Here is a 23,881-nt window from a genome sequence, read left to right on the forward strand (position 1 = left end):
TACACACACACACACACACACACACACACACACACACACACACACACCACACACATGCACACACACACACACCCAGGCCATACTGCTTAGTAAGCCTTTTAAAATATGGAATTAATTTTAGAATCTCTTAAATGTTTTCTTAAATGGGCAAACTAATATTTCTAGAAAGAGAAAATGATCATCATAGAGAGTCTCATATTCAGATTCAACAAATTGTATTCTGGATAATAGAAATCAAAAGACAGTGAGGGGCTTCCCTGGTGGCGCAGTGGTTGAGAATCCGCCTGCCGATGCAGGGGACACGGGTTCGTGCCCTGGTCCGGGAAGATCCCACATGCCGCGGAGCAACTAAGCCCGTGAGCCATGGCCGCTAGGCCTGCGCGTCCGGAGCCTGTGCTCCGCAACGGCAGAGGCCACAACAGTGAGAGGCCCGCATACCGAAAAAAAAAAAAAAAAAAAAAAGACAGTGAGAACTCTTTAAAAAAGATCCCTGTTTTCCCCACTTATTTCAAAACTTTAAGTTTTTATAAAATTTACTTTTTTATTTACTGATATTACTTTCAAATTTTATTTTGCAATTAAATAAAATTTGTCTCATTTATTTTCATTTTTTGTCCTTTATTTTTAAAGTTCTAGTAGAATCTGCTTGTAGCTACTTTTTAATATAGAGTTATGAGATTTAATTATTTTAATCTGTATTGAAAAGAATAAGTGAAACTATACTCCTTTGGCAAGGGGTACATATATCCAACTGACTTCCGTTTGCTGCCCATTAAATTAGGGTTTCCTCAGGAGCATCGGGAGGACACCTTTGCTCTCCTTCCTCTTCATTCCTGCCCTCACACTGCTCACCTATTTCTGATGCGACTATCACGTTTACGTAGATGACTTACAAATCTGCTTCTCTGAGCCTGACTTCTCTCCTGAGCTCCAGTCCCATTTCTCTCTCTTCCTGATAATATGGTGGTCCTACCCTTACTTCAGTCAGTACCTCTAAAACTGAGCTCTGCTTAAGAGAAAGCTCTACTTTCTCTTAAGTCCCACTCTAGGTTTCCATATTTCTTTCAATGCACCCCTATTCTCACTGCAGCTGCAAACTTCAGTCTGCCTTTATGTCTTCCTTTCCCTCCCATCCCTAACATATGTAGCAGTCACCTGGGAATCTCCCATTGGCTCTTTTACTCTACATCGTTCCCCTCTTCTCATTTGTTATTTCCCACCACCAGTACCTCAGAACTTAACCCTACTCCCCTCATGCCTGGATTGTAGCAAAGATTGCTTGACTGATCTTCCCTTTTGCCCCCACTCACTTATCTATTCTCTTTACACATCTGGTTAATACGTACATTAAAGATGGGACTATACCTTAGAACTCTTGTATTCCCAGAAGAGAAATTTCTACAATGCAACATTCAAATTCTGTTTTTTTTCCAAAATGACAAAAGGTCATTTCTGATATTTGTCATATGTGTCTGGTTAGAAATATGAAATTCAACATTGTGCAGATTTCATTTAAAAATGTTATGCAGATATGTTCATCTTCTGTGATTATTAGTTGACTAAGAGGGACTCTAAGTTTTTTCTCAACTTCTAAATTTCAACTCTAAATTTCCCTGATAATGGTAGTATAAGTAGGTTCTACATGTACTGCGCAATGTGAAAAAATGTATAATTTGGGCTGCTAATACACATTTTCATTTGAAAAAGATTTATTTAAATCGAGTAAGAGAATCTTTTATCTTCCTAGTTGCTTAAAGATTTTTAATTTACAGTTGTACATTCAGCTGTAAAGAGAATAGACTTATGAAATATCTATTTTTTGGAAATATCTATTTTAAGTAAATATTTAAACTCAAGAAGAAATAATTCAGTCTGCCAAATGGTCTTTTAAAGAAACCAGATCAGGAATGCCTGAAGTTGACCAATCGTGGTTCTTAGTCACGGTAGAATTCAAATGATTTACTCCGAGGAAAGAATCACAATTTATTTAACTTTTCTCTTTTCAGTGTGAAGAATTTGGGAATATAGCACATGTCTCTTTTAAAATGTTTGCCTAGAAATTTGACACTTATGCTTTGAAATGAGAACAGTGCATTTTTCTATGCCACAGTTATAGATGGACTTAGTTTCAAACATCATTTTATTTTATTTTTTGTTTTGTTTTTTTTGTTTGTTTTTTTTGTTTTGTTTTGTTTTTTTTGCGGTATGCGGGCCTCTCACTGTTGTGGCCTCTCCCGTTGCGGAGCACAGGCTCCGGACGCGCAGGCCTAGCGGCCATGGCTCACGGGCTTAGTTGCTCCGCGGCATGTGGGATCTTCCCGGACCAGGGCACGAACCCGTGTCTCCTGCATCGGCAGGCGGATTCTCAACCACTGCGCCACCAGGGAAGCCCCTCAAACATCATGTTATTTAACAGCAAATAATGAGAATAATAACAAAACATCAAAACCCATCATCACCACCCCCAAACCAGCAAACAAGAAACCCTGTATCTTTCTTACACTAATTTAGATCCAGTGTTTTCTAGCACCGCTGCACTTGACAGGGAAGTCAATGCTGTCTTATTTTTTAGCTGACTTCTTTCCTCCATCGAACTCTTACATGCACATATCGCCCATTGTGAAAGGAGCCCTGAGAAGGCTACAGGACATGTTTTCAAAAATCATTCATTATTTACTTTTGCACTCTGTGGAAATTTTTAGTTCCTTTTTCTCTGCAGAATTTGTGAATTTTTCAGCTTGCTCCAAGAAGGTGAATTCCTACGTCTTTATAATGGATATCACACATGGGCCTTTGAATCATGTAACTGAGTAAATCCTTAAGCAATCCAGGCCATCGCAGTGGCATGAATTTACATTCAAAATCAGAGGAATCATGTGGTAGAATCATTTTCTGCCTGAGCCACCGATGCCTGGATTTTACCTCAGCCCCTCCCCAGAAATAATTTTCATTAATATTACCAATGACTTCCCAAATTGCTAAATCCAATGGACTCATATTTTACTCATCTTATATGACCTCTTAGTGATTAACTATTCCCTCTCTTTGAAAAATTTTCTCTCTTGGTGTTCATGACACCATGTTCTTTTGAATTTTTTCTTCTCCTCTGATGGCTCTTTCTCAGGTTCCTTTGAAGATGTCTCTTTCCCTTACCAGCCAGTAACTGTCCTGGGCTGTTTCCTGGTCTTACTCTACCCTTTTCTTCTAGGCATCTTCATCTGTGGGTTTAAATTCCAACTATATACAGACAAAGCCAAAATGTCAATCTCAAACTCACATGAAGACCAGAACCACATATTCGAAAGGATATTCTACAATTCACTTTGATATACCATTGACATCTCAAACAGTCTTTTTCCCAAATGTGCTCTTCCTCAGTTTTTCTCCTCTCAGTGTATGGTGCTTCTATCAACCCACTAGTATGAGCTAGAAACTAGAAGTCATCTTTGACTCCTGCGTCTGTTTCACTACCCACACATCTTGATGACTCCTTTTTCCAGCATGTTTTGAATCTCTAACTCTCCGTCTTTGCCTTCCCTATCCTGTATCAACTCAAAGTCATGTTTCTCCTGCAAGTACTTTCACAGCTTCCTGCGTTGAGCTTCCTAATTTTCCTTCATCTTCCTAATAGCTCTTCAACTTTCATACTTTTGTCCTCTTACAATCCTTTTTCCATACTGCATCCAGATTGACGTTTTACACTTTAAATTGCATTTTACTCCCTTATTTGAAGCTTGCAATGACTTTTCGTTAAACTTAGAATAAAACACCAACTCTTCAACATGACTGGTGCACAGGGAAGTGTGTGATCTGACCCCTGCCTATTTCTCTGGCCTCATGTTGTGCTTCTTCTTTGTTCGGAATAAGTTCTTTTTCTTTTTTTGTTGTTGTTAAAGTTTCCCCCCAGCTTACTTGAGATATAATTGACATATAACGTGTACATTTAAGGTGTACAATGTGATGATTTGGTAATTATATATATTGTGAAATGTTTACCACAATAAGGTTAGTTAACACATCCTTCACATCACGTACTTATTATTTTTTCTTTGGTGGTTGTTATAGTTAGAACACTTAAGATCTTCCCTCACAGCAGCTTTGAAGTATACAATACAGTATTGTTAACTATAGTCACCATGCTATACATTAAATAAATCCCTGGGATTTATTCATCTTATAACTGAAAGTCTGTACCCTATGACTAACATCTCCCCATATTCCGCCCCCCTCCAGTCCCTGGTAACTCTCAATCTACTTTGTTTCTATGAGTGTAATGTTTTAAGATTCCACATTTAAATGAGATTGTGCAGTACTTGTTTTCCTCTGTTTGACTTATTTTACTTAGCATAATGCCTTCAGGGTCCATTCATGTTGATACAAATGTAGGATTTCCTTTTTTTATGGCTGAATAATATGTATTGTATATATACAGACATAAAAGTGAGATATATATCTCTCACATTTTCTTTATCCATTCTTCTGTCTATGGATACTTAAGTTTGCCTTGGCTGTTGTGAATAATGCTGCAGTGAACACTGGAGAGCAGATATCTTTTTGAGATAATGATTTAATTTCCATTGGTTATATACCCAGAAGTGGGTTTGCTGTTTTATGATAGTCCTATTTTTAACTGAGGAACCTATATACTGTTCTCCATAGTGGCTGTACAAATTTACATTCCCACCAACAGTGCATTAGGTTTCCCTTTTCTCCACATTCTCACCAGCATTTGTGAATATTTAAAAGATAATTTTATTTAATGGCAAATAATGACAATAGTCATTTGTCTTGTATTTTTGAGGATGCCCATTCTTACAGCTGTGAGGTGATACATCATTATGGTTTTGCGCATTTCCCTGATCATTAGTGATGTTGAGTACCTTTCCATGTACTTGTTGACCATCTATATGTCTTCTTTGGAAAAACGTCCTTTGTCCATTTTTAAATCAGATTATTATTTTTTTCCTATTGAGTTGTATGAGTTCTTTATATATTTTGGATATTAACACCTTATCAGCTATATGGTTTTCAGATATTTACTACCATTCCCTAAGTTGCTTTTTCATTTCGTTGATTGTTTCATTTGCTGAGCAGAGCTTTCTGGTTTTCTTCATCCCATTTGTTGATTTTTGGTTTTGCTGCTTGTGTTTTTGGTATCATAACCAAAAAAATCATTGTCAATACCAATGTCTAGGAACTGTCCCTGTATGTTTTCTTCTAGGAGCTTTATGGTTTCAGGTCTTATGTGTAGGTCCATAATCCATTTTGAGATTATTTTTGTGAATGGTATAAGATAGTGGTTCAATTTCATTCTTTTGCATGTTGAATATCCACTTTCTCAGCACCATTTATTGAAGAGACTATCTTTTCCCCATTGAGTATTCTTGGCTCCCTTGTCAAATATTAGTTGATCATATATGCATGGGTTTATTTCTGGGCTCTCAATTCTGTTCCATTGATCTATGTGTCTGTTTTTATGCCAATGCCATACTGTATCTTCATTATACAGTTTGAGACCAGGAAATGTGATGCCTCCAGTTTTGTTCTTCTTTTTCAAGATTGCTTTGACTACTTGGGGTCTTTTGTGGTCCATACAAATTTTAGGATTGTTTTTTGTATTTCTGCAAAAGATGTCAATGGAATTTTAATAGAGCCTGCATTGATGGCTTTGGGTAGTGTGACAATTTTAACAATACTAACTCCTGTCCATTAACACTGAATATCTTTCCATTTATTTGTGTCTTCTTTAATTTCTTTCATCAATGTCTTATAGATTTGTTATATATATCATTCATGTTCTTGGTTAAATTTATTCCTAATTATTTTGTTTTTGATGCTATTGTAAATAGTATTGGTTTTTAAATTTCTTTTTCAGATAGTTCATTGTTAGTGTATAGAAACACAACTGATTTTTGTACGTTAATTTTGTATCCTGAAACTTCACTGAATTTATTATTTCTAACATTTTTTGTGGAACTTTATAATTTTCTATATATAATATCATCAGCAAACAGACACAGTTTTACTTCTTCCTTTCCAATTTGGAAGTCTTTTATTTCTGTTTCTGATTGCTCTGGCTAGGACTTCCAGCACTATATTGAAAAGGAGTGTTGAGATTGGGCTCTCTTCTCCTGTTCCTGATCTTAGGGGGAAAGCAGGTGCCTGAGTAGTGGCAGGGGCCAGTTGCAGATATACATATGGTGGCGAGGGCCAGGGCCAGCAGCAAGGGCTGGGGCCAAATCCAGGTGGACCTGCAGCTGCAGGAGCCCTAGTTGTCAGTGTGCACTTCTATGGCTGTAGGTCTCACCACTGTTGTTTTCACCGCGCTGAAGGCTGGTGAGGAGAGTTAGGTCAGCCAGGTGCAGGTGCATAGCTGGAGGAGCTAGCTGCAGTTAAGCCCAGCAGGGCAGGCCAGTGACAGGAGTCAAGGCCAGATCCAGGGCCCATAAACAGCTGAAAAGGCTCTGGCTGTCAGCATTTACCCATGTGGCTCCGGGATCTCGACCGTATTCCCACAGTGGATATCACAGGAAAATCCCTTCCTAGTTCTTGAAACAGGCTTTCCCCATCTCATTGACCTAGAATTCCATTTCCTGGAGCACCATCCCCCAACTTTGCCTGGCAATACCTACTAATTCTTTAGTAATCAGCCTAAAAGTCACCACTTCAAAAATTTTCTTTAACCAGGTCTCCCTGTAACAGTCTCTCGTTAATCCCTTTATTTTTCACTCATAGGACTTATCCTACATTTATTTGAGAGCTTATCCGTCTCATACCACACTTCTTAGGAAACTTGAAGCCCTGACATTTTTTCTTTCACTCACTCTTGTTTTTGTTTTCTCTTTTCCTAATGTCCACATAAACACAATGGTGCTCTGGCTGTGCCCATCTCTTCCAAGCTCCCTGGTTAGTGAAATCATGTTGGTAGCTTGAAATCAGCTGTGATGAGAGAGTATGTACACCATGGAAATGAGCACATGTTACAAATCAGGTGGCCCTCACCCCAGCTAGTTGTTAAATGTTTATCATCAACCTACTGCACACATGTATACATACATGTAATTTTTACTGACCACTTGTGTTAGTAACCTTCCTCTTTTAAGATTTATCTCACTTAATATAATAATTACATTGTAGATATTATTTTATCCTCATTTTAGTTATTTTCCAAATACCTTTGGAATTGCCAGATTCTCATCACATGTAGTGTATATGCAGCCCATTTGGCACTTAATAAATATTAAATATTTTTATACAGTTGAAAGAATAACTTGGTAAAGATAGGCCTGCAAAAGAAACATTGCTTATCATTTGCACAATCTCTGCTCTCTCCATTAATGAAGAACATTGGTGAGGCATCCCAGGTTATGTTCCTAGGAAACAAATGATATGATTTCCCCACTTAGCTACCTTTGACTAATTATGCTAATTATAAAACAAGCTGTAGGGAGCCAGCAAGCATGATGACTGGAATTTTACTCTAAGAATTAGGTTTGAGTTGCTAAACAGAGGCACAGGATGGACTATTAAAACCATTTCTGTAACTGTAATAGGTATCTATGCAAAGAGAAGAGAAAAATTATTTGGATGGTTATGGGGCTGGATCCTAAGTTTTAGAGAAATTCCTTTTAACAAAAGATTTTAGAAATGAGACCAGTGTAAACTCGAGTATTTATACTTGAATATTTTAAGTGGTGTACCAATACTTTGAAAAATATTGTCCTCATTGATTGGTGAATTGTATGATGTTCTGAATCTTGCTCCATTCCCCAGCATGCCATCTTTCCCTTTCTCCAATGCAACCGGCATGTGAAGTTTGTTTGTTTTTTTGGTGGAAAATGAGTCAAACAAAATGAAAATATTGTTTAGTTAAACTGATATCACTGTATCACTGTTTTTTAGAAAACTGCTGGTGTGTTGGTGTAATTTTTTAGCATGTGCTGACACACAAAAAACCAGATAAAGAAGTTTTGGGATGCTAGTGACTGTGAAATGGGGTGGCATTTTGGGCTGGGGTCAATGTTTTCTAGTTGTAATGCTTTTAATTGTGGAGGTACTCCCTGCCATGATGACTACTGAATACTTTTACTTTTCAAGGGCACTCTTTATGATTTGAAATCATGATCTTCTAAAGCGATCATTGCAGCCTTCTATTAGTGTGGTTTTCTACTGCTTTTCATTGTAAAGGTAAACGGTATTAGCTGCATTATTTGTTAAATAATCTTTCATGGACTACTCTAGATACCTAACTACTATTTTTCACATTTCTTTTAAGGGGAAAAAGTTGACTCGACTTTCAAGTTCAAGTTTACAAATGAAATTTTTGAATGCAAATATTTTAAAACCTGTGGATTGCTGAAAAAGTGGAGTGCTTTATGCTGAGCACCTATTATTGGTAAGGTTTATCAGGAGGAAGTAAAATAGCTCTCCTGGGCAAGGGGCGGTGAGGCGATACATTTTGTAATGAAACTTGTAATTTAGTGAAACCATTTATAAGATATAACAATGTATGTTTGAGTGCTCAATGGGTCGTATGAAATGTACATGTTATTGAAAGTCAGAACCCATAAAATTGTTCAGCTGAAAGAATATACTGCAGTCTGTCCCTACTTGCCTTTACTTAAACCAGGAGTCCCCCATACCTGGGCTAGGGACCGGTACCCGTCCGTGGTCTGTTAGGAACCGGGCTGCAGAGCAGGAGGTAAGTGGTGGGCGAGCGAGTGAAGCTTCGTCTGTATTTATAGCTGCTCCCCATCGCTCGCGTTACCACCTGAGCTCCGTCTCCTGTCAGCATTATGGTGAATTGTATAATTATTTCATTATCTATTACAGTGTAATAATAATAGAAAGAAATGCACAATAAATGTAATACGTTTGACTCATCCGGAAGCCAACCCCCCACCCCACTCCTGGTCCGTGGAAAAATTGTCTTCCATGAAACCGGTCCCTGGTGCCAAAAAGGTTGGGGACCGCTGACTTAAACCACTTGCCATGTACTCTCATGTATCAGAGAGGAGCTATACATAGGAAATGTTTAAAAACTATTTTGCCATACTAAAATGATGAAAAGTCTCCCTGTGGAAGTGAAAGCATGAGCTACATATCTTAATTGTTTGTGCTATTATAATTTCATGTTTTAATGTATTGTATGTAACAATTATTTATTGATTAGTGGTGTTGGGGAGCGTACCTTATGAATCCTTTTCTAACAATAGTCTTCAGAAGTCATTTGGATCTGCATGGATGACTGCATTAAATATGTGTCACGTAGTTATTAAGCACAAATTGTCAGACTTACTCCAGAGAGTTTTCCTCAGAAGAACTGCATTCTTGGTTTTTTTCTTCTTTCCTTCTTCAACAAAATATATAACTTACTTTTTTTTTAAAATAGTAGAGCCATCGTACAATAAGGCATTTATTGCTTTGGATATTGGCAGGGCTAGTTGTAGAAAACTCAAAACGGGTGGCATGTGTTCCCTCACTAGTTCCTCTCTGGAATCTTCTTCATGTGCTCCTATATCTTTCTTGTTAGTCTTTTCCCCTGTGGATACCCAGATCAAGCTCAGTTCCTTTACTTTGGCTATTACTCATCCCCTTGGTAGTAGCCAACAGTCATTCTCCTTGCCATCCTCTGTCCTAAGTGAGTCCTGATTTAGTTTAGACATTCACCCTCTTCTCTATAGTCCTACGCTGACCCATCCCCAGTCCCAGAGAGTGGATTCTGATTGGTCTAATCCAATGGTGGCAGTTCTAGTCTGCTTGCCAGTGATTGATTCAGATATTGGCTTGTGATATGTTTTAGGGCAATACCACATGAATAATAGTATTCTATGGACTTCCAGGAAAAGCTTCCTTGTTCATACTAAAGATATAAGTAAACTATGGCTTTCTTTCTGTCTGAGAATATTGTCAGACTTGCATATGATACCTGGAATATCCACCTGTTGACCCCCAGGTCAAAGAGTCAGTGTCTGAGCATGGAGTCAATCCATGGAAGAGAGCAGAGCCTAGAGAGTTATAGGAAGACAAAAGTAGAGCAGGGTCAGAAACGCTTTTTTTTTTTTTTTTTTTTTTTTTTTGCGGTATGCGGGCCTCTCACTGTTGTGGCCTCTCCCGTTGCGCAGCACAGGCTCCGGACGTGCAGGCCTAGCGGCCATGGCTCACAGGCTTAGTTGCTCCGCAGCATGTGGGATCTTCCCGGACCAGGGCACGAACCCGTGTCTCCTGCATCGGCAGGCAGATTCTCAACCACTGCGCCACCAGGGAAGCCCAGAAACCCTTTTTTATGTAAAGGGCCAGATGATAAATATTTTAGGATTTATGGCCATATGATCTTTGCCACAAGTACTCACCTCTACTGTTGCAGAACAAAAACAGCTATTGACAGTACATACGTGAATGCCCAAAGCTATATTCCAATACAGCTTTATTTAACAGCAACAACAAAAAAAATGCCATAGACCAGATTCGGCCTCTGGGCTGCAGTTGCCAAGTCCTGACGTAGAATCTAGCTTGGTGTGTATCATGATCTGTTTCTACTCACAACAGCGCTGATACCAAACGTGTGTGTGGGGGTCTTTCCTGAAAGCAAAGAATTCTCCAAAGCCCCAGATGCCAGCTGGGCGTCTTACAATTCAGCTCAATTCTGACACAAACTACTGGGGTTTAGCACAGATGCCCCCCACAGGTTAAAGGCTCAGTACCACAGGACTGCCTCTACTTTAGGTGGCAAGGGCCAGCCTTTGACCAAATGGCTATAAATTGGGGTTCCCACAACCCTCTCCTCAGGCTCAATAATCTGCTAAAATGGCTAACAGAACTCTGGAAAGTGATTTACTTACTTTTATGGGTTGGTTATAAAGGGTACAGTTCAGGAACAGACAAGTAGAAGAGAAACATAGGTCAAGGTATGGGAGGAGAGGTTCAACAGAGCTTCCTTCCCCTTCTGGGCATACCACCCTTCCAGCCCCTTGCTGTATTCACCAACTCAGAAGTTCATCAAATCTCATCATTCAAGAATTCTTATAGAGCTTGGTGTCCAGCCCCCACATCCTGTTCTGGAGGTTGGTGGCTAGGGCTGAAACCTCCAACCCTCTAGCCACTTGGTCTTTCTGGTGACCAGCCCCATCATGAGCTTATCTAGGGGCCCCACTGTCAGTCACCTCATTAACTCAAGTGTGATAGAAAGGGGCTTCTTATGAACAGCAACAGATACTCCTATCAATCAGGAAATTCTCAGAGTTTTAGGGGCTCTGTGTCAGGGACTGGGACAAAGACCAAATATATTTCTTATTATATCACAATATGTGTCTAGATCTCCCCTATGTTTGTACTTCTTTATATGTGAGACCATAAATTTTCCAATTGATTAAGGCAGTTGTATCTGTGTTTTTTTGTTACTTGTGGCCTAAAGCAGCCTCAGAATTTTGATCTTGGATTATAGGATAAGACCCATCTCTGCTCCTAAGTAGTATCTGTACGGCAAAAGAAGCCTTCTGGAAACAATATCATTGTCTTTGTTGTTTAATCTATTCTTGTTTCTAATGACTCAAATCTTAGGCTTGATCAGAGGTAAGCAGAACTCTAAGTTGGTAGGAGGTTAGTTATTCTAGGGCAAATGAGGCCTTATGGAGAATCCTATATGTTATTATGTTAAAAGTTACCTGACTTGCTCATGGAACCAGGTAGAGTGTGTGTTGCCGGATGTACACTTTGAATGGTATTGTGACGACTGCTGACCATTCTGGATGTGGCTACTCCTATTACCTTTTCTCAGGAAAGATTTAAATATGACATCTTTACCGTTCCCCATCGTGTGACTTGTGAGCTTTACAGGGCATTTGAAAAAGTTTATGTAAATGATATTCAGAAATGGTGAAAAATGTTTCTATGAGAGAGGAGACCATTGGTAATCTGAGAGAAACATGATTAAGATGCTCTTGTTTCTAGCCTTGGTGTAAATCTTCATAATGTACTTTGAAGTTTGTAATTAAGTTCTTCTGGCCACTTTGGAGTATACCAGGAATGTTCTATTTACTCTTTATGGGTTATTATCATTTATTTCCTCAAGGGGCTGTGTCTTTAGAGTATTTCCATTCTTTTGGATTACATGTTGAAATATATATATATGTAAATATACAAATAATATTTTATAAACATATATAAAATAGTAGTTATTCAGCAATTACATTTCTCCCCCTTCATATTGTATTTTTAACTAAATTGTGTGAAGAAGCCCTTTGAGGATTATTGTGTAGGAGATCCAAGTACTTTTAGTTCTTTTGAAGTAGAAAGATGACACATAAGAAAGAAAACTTGATGCTAGAGACAATGAAAGAAAAGCTATTAAAACTTTCAGAACTCAAAAAAGCCTGCTTGAATGAAAGGTCTGATGAACATATTAAGTTAAGAGCTTGACCAACAGATCTTTAAGAGATTTGAGGTTAACTCACTTATTCCTTCTGCACTCAGGGTTGGACCCCGGGCTTTAATTGCCCTTGTTCTGCTCTTTTCATCTACCTTTGTTACCAAGATTATCAGTTAAGTTGTTTTTCTCAGATACAGTGTATCTCAGATGATTAAAAACAAAGTAAATGCTATTGGTATCTGTTTGTGTTAGCAAGTAACATATCCTTTTCAGAGGATGATGATTTTACCATGCCATGTCTTCTGTCTGTGACCTGAAACCAGTGACGGTCAACAGTTACTGTAAGACCAGCCACAGCAAACACAGGAGGAATTCCTTGAGAACCAACCATTAGCTTATCTTCTGATGGAAGGAAGTCCTAGTGAGAGTCCTATCTATATATCCATGCAGTGAAATTTGGATTTTTTTTTCTGTTTTATTTATCTGAAGCTTTCTTCTTGTCAACTCTGCTTGTATCCACTCTAGAAACACTTAGATTTCTGAGTTGACCTGATAGAAAGGATAATTTGCAGTCCAGGGTGTGAATCAAGAATACAAACACAAAAACCAAACTTCAAGTGTTATCCAATACCTGACTCCATATTTAAATCTACACAGGAGTCTGATGAATTGAGAGTTTAATGAGTTTGAATTTGGCCTGCATATGGAAGGTAGAAAAAAAGAAAGAGGACCAAGTTAAATGTCAGAGAGCAAGAGGTAGCCTTCTCTGCTTACAATCTTTTTTCTCTTTCAAAGTAAAATTACTGCCTAAATGCTCCCTAGCTTGTAAGGATATTCAAGAAAGGATGCTTCTGCTGTAGCTCCTTATGTTGTGTTCCAGTTGTTTTTGTTTGTTTGTTTGTTTGTTGGCTTAAATAACAGAAGTTTATTGTCTCACAGTCCTGGAAACTGGGAGTCTGAGATCAAGGTGTCAGCAGTGTTGGTTTCCTCTGAGGGCTGTAAGAAGGATCTGTTCCAGGGCTCTCTCCTAGCTTCTGGTAGTTTGCTGGCAATCCTTGGTGTTGCCTGATCTCTGCCTTCATCTTCACATCTCATTCTTCTTGTGCGTGTGACTCTGTGTCCTAATTTACTTTAAAAAAAAATTTTTTTTTTTACAATTTTTAAAGGTTTTACTCCAGTTACAGTTATTACAAAATATTGGCTATTATTCCACATGTCATATAATACATCCTTGTATCCTCTCTTATGCCCAGCAGTTTATACCTTCTACTCCCTCACCCTTATTTGCTCCCACCCCACCATTGGTAACCATGAGGTTGTTCTCTATATCTGTAAGTCTGCCTCTTTTATTGTTATATTCACTAGTTGTATTTTTTAGATTCCACATATAAGTGATATCATACAGTATTTGTCTTTCTCTGACTTATTTCACTTAGCATAATGCCCTCCAAGTCCATCTACATTGTGGCAAATGGCAAAATTTTGTTCTTTTTTATGACTGAGTAGTATTCCTGTGTGTGTGTGTGTACCACATCTTTATCCATTCATCTGTTGGTGGACACTTAGGTTGCTTCCATATGCTTCCATATCTTGGCAGTTGTAAATAGTGCTGCTATGGATATTTCATTTTTTTAAAAAAAATAAATTTATTTATTTATTTTTGGCTGTGTTGGGTCTTCGTTACTGTGCGAGGGCTTTCTCCAGTTGCGGCGAGTGGGGGCCACTCTTCATCGCGGTGCACAGGCCTCTCACTATCGTGGCCTCTCTTGTTGCAGAGCACAGGCTCCAGACGCGCAGGCTCAGTAGTTGTGGCTCACGGGCTTAGTTGCTCCGTGGCATGTGGGATCTTCCCAGACCAGGGCTCGAACCTGTGTCCCCTGCATTGGCAGGCAGATTCCCAACCACTGCACCACCAGGGAAGCCCTGGACATTTCATTTTTGATGTGTACAGAGATGAGTGGTTTGTATTAATTGAACTGAGCAAAGAATAAAGAGGCTTTGGCTATTCGAAATTTTTTTCTTGGAAATCAAAATATGAATTTTTGTCATTAGAGCTAGTGGTTATGTGAACAGTGTTGTCTTCCCTAAGCACGTACAACAGCTGAGCTTGGGATGGGAAGGGGAAGGAAGTGCTAGCAGTCCAAAGCTTGTATTTTATGTGAAGGGAGATAATCTCTATCTGCTTGGTCAATAAAGAGCACCTTTCAATTCAATCCCTTTTATTTTTTTTCCTGGTAATCACAGAGGAATTTAGAGTGGAAATTTCTTTTTCTTTATTTTAAGGAGAATGAAGCGTAATATTTTTTTTCATATTTGTTGAAATCTTATTTCAGTACCTGAGATGGGAATTAGAAATATGCTTGCCAGGATAAGGAAGATTGTCTTCTAAGACTCTCATCTTTCTTTCATTCCTGCATATCCCAGTTCTCTACTGTCTCTTACCAAGCATAGAAAAATATAGGTACGATGTGTACCCTGAGAAGAGTTAGGGATGTATTTTGTATGGCAGTTGCAAACCTGAAGAAACAGTTTTAGATTTGACCTAAGATTGAGTTGAAATCGGAAGCAAACATTTTAGTTCCTGGAGAGAAATGCATCTCTTGTAGCTGAAGATGCTGGTTTATTTTCATCTGACCTGATTAATAAATTCACACTAGAGTATAAGATAATACAAAGAGGACTGAGACTCTCAGAGAACAAAGCCTGTTGTTCCTCCCTTAATATTGGTATTCCCCAAGGCTCCACTTTGTCACTTCTTTCTTAACCTAAGGACTCTCCTTGGGCATTCTCACCCACTCCCATGGCCTCAATTTTCTACTGTATACGCTTATGATTCCCAAATCTATATCTCTAACCAAGACCTCTTTCCTGCAACCAAGTACTATATATGCAACTGTTTCTTCAATTTGTAATTCGATCCCCCATAGGACATGTTTAGGACTCAAATCATTACCTTGCCTTTAAACCAGATGCTCCTTGTCTTCCTTAATGCTGTTGATAGTTACACCATACACCAAGTTACTCAGTTGTCCATTCAACCTCAGAAGGATACCTCATCTGCATTTATTCTCTTCCCTCCCAAAGTCACCTCTCTAGCTCTGATCTTAGTCATTTCTCCACTTGTCTTTTGTCATTATCTCCTAGATAAATCCTTGCCTCTGTATCTCATTATTATGAATGTCATTTTTTTTTCAGATATACTGAGATATTATTGACAGACAATATAGGCACATATTTAAAATATACAATTTGAGGACTTTTGAAACCACCACTGCTTAAAGATAATGAACATACATTCATCCTCAAGACATTCCATGTGTTTCCCTGTAATCTACCCCTCCCTCCCCTCCCCACATAAATATATTTCCAGTTAGTCATCAATCTGCTTTCTTTTATTATAGATGTTTACATTTCCTAGAGTTTGGTATAAGTGGAATGGCCTCTCTTTTTCTAACTTCTTTCACTCAGCATAATTATTTCTTCCTTTCTAATTAGGATTCCTTTTGTTTCTTTTTTTTCCCCCACAGATTTGTTTTGGAATTTTATTTAATTTATTTTTTTATATAGCAGGTTCTTATTAGTCATCCATTTTATACACATCAGTGTATACATGTCAATCCCAATCTCCCAATTCATCCCACCACCACCCTGCCACTTCCCCCCCTTGGTGTCTGTACGTTTGTTCTCTGCATCTGTGTCTCTATTTCTGCCCTGCAAACAGGTTCATCTGTACCATTTTTCTAGGTTCCACATATATGTGTTAATATACGATATTTGTTTTTCTCTTTCTGACTTACTTCACTCTGTATGACAGTCTCTGGATTCATCCACATCTCAACAAATGACCCAATTTCGTTCCTTTTTATGGCTGAGTAATATTCCATTGTATGTATGTAACAAATCTTCTTTATCCATTCATCTGTTGATGGACATTTAGGTTGCTTCCATGACCTGGCTATTGTAAATAGTGCTGCAGTGAACATTGGGGTGCATGTGTCTTTTTGAATTATGGTTTTCTCTGGGTATATGCCCAGTAGTGGGCCTTTTGTTTCTTTATCTTGCTTTATTGCCCTTGCTAGAAGTTCCAGTACAGTGTTGAATACAAGGGGTGAGAAAGGACATCTTTGCCTTGTTCTTCTTTTTTTTTTTTTTTTGTGGTTCGCGGGCCTCTCACTGCTGTGGCCTCTCCCATTGCGGAGCACAGGCTCCGGACGCGCAGGCTCAGCGGCCATGGCTCACGGGCCCAGCCGCTCCGCGGCATGTGGGATCTTCCCGGACCGGGGCACGAACCCGTATCCCCTGCATCGGCAGGCGGATTCTCAACCACTGCGCCACCAGGGAAGCCCCTGCCTTGTTCTTGATGCCAGTCTTTGATTGTTAAATTCAATGTTAGCACACCATTGTAAAGCAATTATACTCCAATAAAGATGTTAAAAAAATACAGTGTTATCTATAGGTTTTGCATAGCTGTCTTTATTCAGGTCAAAGAATTCTCTATTTCTAATTTGCTATTGTTTTCATACATTTTATTTCTGTGTATGTTATAAACCCTACAATACATTGTCATTGCTTTTGCCTTAGTCAATTTTCTTTTAAACATGTTTTTAAAAAAAAAATTAAATTTATTTACTTTATTTTTGGCTGCATTGGGTCTCCATTGGTGCACGCAGGCTTTCTCCGGTTGTGGCTAGCTGGGACTACTCTTTGTTGCGGTGTGCAGGCTTCTCCCTGTGGTGGCTCTCTTGTTGCAGAGCATGGGCTCTAGGCTCGTGGGCTTCAGTAGTTGCAGCATGCAGGCTCAGTAGTTGTGCCTCATGGGCTCTAGAGTGCAGGCTCAGTAGTTGTAGTGCATGGGCTTAGTTGCTCTGTGGCACATGGGATCTTCCCAAACCAGGGCTCAAACCCTTGTCCCCTGCATTGGCAGGCGGATTCTTAACCACTGCACTACCAGGGAAATCCCTAAATACGTTTTAAAAATTGAAAAAAAAATATTTCCAATGCTCTTCATTCTTTTGGTAGATCCAGATTTCCATCTGGTATTACTTTTCTTTTGCCTAAAGGACCTTCTTTTAATTTTTTTTTTTTTTTTTTTTGTAGTACAGACCTATGAATCCTTCAGCTTTTCTATGTTATGAATAAGTCTGTATTTAATCTGGTTTTGAAAAGAAATTTTATCTGGGTATAAAATTCTAAGTTGACAGTTTGTCTTTTCTGTTATTCAACATAGTTTTGGAAGTTTTAGCCACAGCAATCAGAGAAGAAAAAGAAATAAAAGGAATCCAAATCAGAAAAGAAGTAGTAAAGCTGTCACTGTTTGCAGATGACATAATACTATACATAGAGAATCCTAAAGATGCTACCAGAAAACTACTAGAGCTAATCAATGAATTTGGTAAAGTAGCAGGATACAAAATTAATGCACAGAAATCTCTTGCATTCCTATACACTAATGATGAAAAATCTGAAACAGAAATTAAGGATACACTCCCATTTACCATTGCAGCAAAAAGAATAAAATATCTAGGAATAAACCTACCCAAGGAGACAAAAGACCTGTATGCAGAAAATTATAAGACACTGATGAAAGAAATTAAAGATGATACAAATAGATGGAGAGAGATACCATGTTCTTGTATTGGAAGAATCAACATTGTGAAACTGACTCTACTACCCAAAGCAATCTACAGCTTCAATGCAATCCCTATCAAGCTACCTCTGGCATTTTTCACAGAACTAGAACAAAAAATTTCACAATTTGTATGGAAACACAAAAGACCCCGAACAGCCAAAGCAATCTTGAGAACGAAAAATGGAGCTGGAGGAATCAAGCTCCCTGACTTCAGACTATACTACAAAGCTACAGTAATCAAGACAGTATGGTGCTGGCACAAAAACAGAAATATAGATCAATGGAACAGGATAGAAAGCCCAGAGATAAACCCACACACATATGGTCACCTTATCTTTGATAAAGGAGGCAAGAATATACAGTGGAGAAAAGACAGCCCCTTCAATAAGTGGTGCTGGGCAAACTGGACAGGTACATGTAAAAGTACGAAATTAGAACACTCTCTTTTAGTGTTTTAAAGATGTTGCTCAATGACTTCTGCCTTACATTACCTCCAATAAAAACCCTGCTGTTGTTATCTTTATTTCTCTGTATGTAATGTCTCCCCTCAACCCCAACTTCATTTATGATTTTCTATTTATCACTGGTTTTTAACCAACTGGACTATGGTGAACCTTGATGTTATTACATGCATGTTTCTTATGCTTGGGGTTCATTTATCTCCTTGAATCTGTGGGTTTATGGTATATATCCATTTTGGGGAATTTGGTCCATTTTTTCTTCAAAAATTTTTTCTGTACAACTTCCTTTTTCTTTCCTTCAGGGACTCAATGCATGCATATTAGGAAGCTTGGAGTTCTCTGCGGCTCACTAATACTCACTTAAGTTTGGGCATGGGGGTGCTTATTTTCTCTGTTATTTTGGATAGTTACTATGTTTCAGGTTCATTGATACTTTTTTCTGTAGTATCTAATCTTCTGTTAATCCTATCCAGTTTATTTTTGGTCTTAGGCTTGTTTTGTCTCTAGAGCTCAATTTCGATGTTTTAAAAAAATCTTTTAAATCTCTACTTAACATGCTCAAACATTACTTTGACATTTGTACATTTGGAATATAGTTATACATTTTAATGTACTTGTGTGCCAATTCTTTAATCTTTGTCATTTCTCACTTTGTTGATTGTTTTTTCTACTCATTATGGACTATATTTTCCCCCTCCGTTGCTGAAGCCAAAAACCTCTCTCCACACAGGAATCTGGGAAATCATAGGGCTCAGTTAATTTCTCCCCCTTCTCAAGCATCAGTGTCTGGCCCTACTTGTTGCTAATGTCTGAAAACCTTGTTTCATATATCTTGTCTAGTTTTTTCAGTTGTTTCAGGCAGAAGGTTAAATCTGGTTCCTGTTATTCCATCTGGGCCCAAAGCCAGAGTTTCTTTACAATTAATTTTGTAAACTATTGCATGAATTGCTGTTCTGAATCTCTGGTCTAATTTTTGTCATTCTTCTGCTTAAAAACCTTTGGTGATAACTTTTTACCTTCAAATCAAAGTTCTAACCTTTAGTAGAGCATCTAAGGCCCTTCACATTATAACTCTTTCCACAATCATTTTTGGCTGTTAATTCTTCCTTTCCCCACCCCACCTTCTACACATATAGACACCCTAAAATTAACCACACTCAATTAGCCACAATTACTGAATACACCATCCTAGTGTTTTGATCATGTTTTTGTGCATAATCCTTTCCCTTCTCAGGCTGATGAGATCTTACCTACTCTGCAAGTCCATACGTCCTGGTTCATATATAATCTCTTCTGTAAAGCCTTCTGTGTTGTTCTCTCTGCTGTCCCTGGCAAGATTAATAGCCTGGTGTTTCCTCACCAGAACCTTTCTGTTCTTGTGGGACTCTTACCATAGTATTCACTAGAATAATATTCACCCTCATTAGACTGAGAGCCCTTCCAGAGCAGCACTTGGCAAATTTATTCTCTAAAGGGCCAAGTAACAAATATTTTAGAATTCAAGGGTCTTACAAGTCTTTGTTGCATATTATTATTTGTTTTTCTTTTTAACCCTTTGAAAATATAAAATTGATTCTTGGGCTGGAGGCCAAGCAAAAACATGCTGCTGCAGCCTGCAGGCTGCTGACGTCACCCTTAGAGGAGGGAGATTGTATTTCATTCTGTCACTCAGTAGAGTGCCTGACCCTGAGAAGGAGCTCAGTAAAAATGTGCAGCTCTTTAATAATGAACATAAAATATCCTATAATATTTTAATTCGTACGTGACAGTAACTCTCCTAAGAATCTAACGTAGGTTCTATCATTTGGTTTGCACAAAACCAGATCATATTGTCAGCACCATTTTACTGATGAGACAGTCATGGCATGGAGATGCTGAGGGACCCGCCAAAGATCATGCAGCTGCATGTCTTTAAGAAGTTAGAAAAGAAGTAGGCCTGGGACAGAGGCAATTGTATATGTTCTTCCTCTGTTGGGTTAGGCTCCAAAAGAAAATAGAGTGTCCCGGAGATTGACGTTTTCAACATCCCTCTCTCTGATGGAAAACAAATGTAGATTGACACATATTTACAGAATCTTGGCCTAAGGTTTGCATGAGTTTCAAGGATAAGTAACCACATTGGCTCACTTTTATTTTTATCATACAGTTTGGAGAAAATAACAGAATTGGGTTTCTAAGAAGATAGGTATACTTTTTAAAACATGAAAAATCTTAGATGCATTGCCTTCATCATATGTGTTTCCTTAAAATCTAGAGAACTCCTGTTCCTCTTTAAATATAATAATGTCCTTCAAACAAAACACTTTATCTAAATTAGTTTTCTTCAAAGCATATCTAGTTGAGTTAGAAGCTAAAGAAACATATTATTTTAAGCCACACACAAGTGTTTTATTTATTTTTTAAATTTCTTGACCAGGAAAAGATAATTGTCTTTGTGTTTTACAAAGAAAACACATTACCTCATGACTGACAGTTTGTGACAGAGTGAACCAATGTGAGCTGGTATTAAGAATTTTGATGATGCCTTTCGGAAATCCAACAGACGAGAGAAGGTATCGTAGTGAAATTGGAGATCCATCAATCAATCAAACCATCATCATGAAATACCCTCAGAGCAGCTGCCATTTACAATTAAGTGATAATGATCTTTATAGGAAAAATTACAGTGGCATGAAAAGCACCTGCTGTCAAAATTAGCTTTTCAAAAAGCAGAAGCTATTTCACTGCCGTAACTTTAAGCAATAATTATTATTAGGCCAATTTAAAGCAAATTAGTACATGGTTTGGTATTAAATATACAACATATTTATATCAAGAGCAGTGTTGTAAAGACCTTTAATTTTCCCCACTGGAAATTAAATATGTTTTGTCAAATGGTAACTATGCTCTTCCCTGCACTGAATTCTGCCAGCTAGAAGACCTACGCAAGAGGGCTACAGGGGAATAGAAGCACTGAACACGAAGTGGGCTGCCTCCAAAGCAAGGCCCATTCTTTGGAATTATGTAACTGGCAGTTGTTTCGGCTTCTAAATATGAATCCCTTTGACTTTTAATCACTGACATTTCTCCTTCCTTCCAGCATTTTATGTCACTTATGTCATTGTCTTCCTAAGCATTGTTATTGACAGCCAAACAAAAAGCAATAAAATAAGCAAAAAAGAAAATGGTGTGGTAGCCGCATAAATACAGACTGCGGATAGGTTGTTATGGGGTGTCACTGCCTGTTCTAGCAAATATTAGGATTACCGCTGAGAATTAGGGAAAATTGGAGTTGTAAATATTGTTCTACATTCCTTTAAAATAGACTCCAGTCCTGCGTCCTTCTCTGAGGATACATCATTCCTAATCACTGGTTCAGCTTGAGTCAGGTCTTGCGGCCGAAAGCTGAGAGGACTAGGGCTGAGTCAGCTTGACTGGTCAGGGAAACTTGGGAGGAGACAGTTATTGAGTCCACACCCTTGGCTCACCTGGCATAAAGCCACACACCTTCCCATGGCAAAATAAAGCTGTCACACAATGGGGCTGGGGTTGGGAACTCTTTTCCCTTACTAAATTCAAAAATGAATTTCACACATATTTCATTTGGGGAGCCAAGAGTGCATGCAATGACAGGCAGGGCTGAGAGGTCCACAGCCTGTTTCAGTTAGTGAGGTCATGGGATTACAATTTGATGGTGGAGTTGATCATTCAGTAATGTACGAATTTTTGAAGAGTTGAGCAAATGCTATAGGTAAGTTTATTTTACTTATTACATATTTTATTTATCTACTTCATTTTTATATGTACAAGCAGTAGCTCCCTGAAAGAATCAGAATCTAGGTAACAACTTGTGCATTTCCGCTTTTTAGAATGAGTTACATTCAATGACAAATCAGACTTTCTCCGTGTCCTTGGTCGTAGGTTAAGTCCCTGTAGAAATGAGGTTGCCTTTTTGGGATCACTATGAAATATCAAACTCACTGGAAAGGGCCTTCCTAACTGGCTTCACACATTGATCTGTTCTCCCTAATTCCATTGACATCTTCCTTTTTTCTTTCCTGGAGCCACTTTTTCTTTAGATTTCATAGCATGTGGTCTCCAGGCTTTTTCCCTTTGTCTATGGGCAATGTTGGTTTTTAACCCATTCTCTTGTTCAGTTCCTCTTCTTTTCCATTTAAATGTTCCATCAGGACCTGACCTGTCACACTCTCCACTTGGGGAATATCATGGCATCGACTTTCACCTCTGTGAGTCAGTGTCACTGACCTCAACTCTCCCTCAAATTCCTTGCCTCTGTTTGTTTGTTATTACAAACAATACCTTAATTCATGGCCTCCATTTGAAAGTAACAAGCCCTAAACTCATACTCTTTCTTCCAAAACTGCCCTGCCTCTTTCTTCCTCCATCTTTTGACAGTTGCTTCTCCATCTTCCTGGCAACCAGGCTTGGAATCTCTCCATCAGCTCTGAGTTTTCCTTATTCCTTGCCTCTCATCATCAATCAATGACCACGTTATTTCATTCTTATTCTTCAGGGAAGCAGTGTACCAGATTGGTTATGAAACAGGGTTCTGGAACCAGAGGCTAAAATCCCTTAATGAGTGACCATAGGCAAACTTGAACGTTTCTGTGTTTCAGTTTCTGCCTCTATAAAAGTGAAAGAATAGAACTTACCTCATAGCCCTGTGGTGAGGATTAAATGAGTTATTTACTTATTCTCAGAACAGTGCAGGGTACACAGTCAATACCCAATAGATATGAGCTATTATGATTATTACTAGTTTTTGCATGTGTCTCACCCTCTCCCTCTCCTCTTCCTGTAACGATGCTAATCCAGGCACTTTTGGTTCTTGGCTGGGCACTGAAGTAGTTCTTCATTGACCTCATCCCCAGGATCTTCTCAGTCCAATTCACCCTACATTCTGCTTCTATTCACCAGCTTAATCTGAGAGATGGCAAACATGTTTATTCTCTTGCTCAAAAAGATTTAATTTAGAAAATAAAGTCTTTAACTCCTTTGCTTGGCATTGCAGTTTCCCTATTATCTTCCACTGTTAGTTACCACTACTCTCTTGTAGGGGCCTTTCAGCCCAGCCATGATGAAAGTTTTACTTTTCTCTGTTTGTTTATGTTTTGCACTTGCCCACCACCTTGCCTTTGCTCATGGTGGACCACCTGCTGGATCACCTTCCTCTTCACACTCTTCCGTATGTGGCCAAGTCTTCCTTATCTTTGAAGGCCTGCTCTCAAGACTCTATCCATGAGACTTCTTTTACCATGTCCATGGTCCCAGAGGAGGTAATATGCTCCCCTTTTACCTTCCATAGAAACTTATCCGTGTAACTCTGATAATTCTTTTTAACTTTCTGCTATATATTTTAGGTACTTACCTTTATTATTCATAAGTTCAGAGCAAATTTATACTTGATACAACTTTAAATTCCTC

This window comes from Kogia breviceps, chromosome 4, assembly GCF_026419965.1.
Source record: "Kogia breviceps isolate mKogBre1 chromosome 4, mKogBre1 haplotype 1, whole genome shotgun sequence".
NCBI classification, from domain to species: domain Eukaryota; kingdom Metazoa; phylum Chordata; class Mammalia; order Artiodactyla; family Physeteridae; genus Kogia; species Kogia breviceps.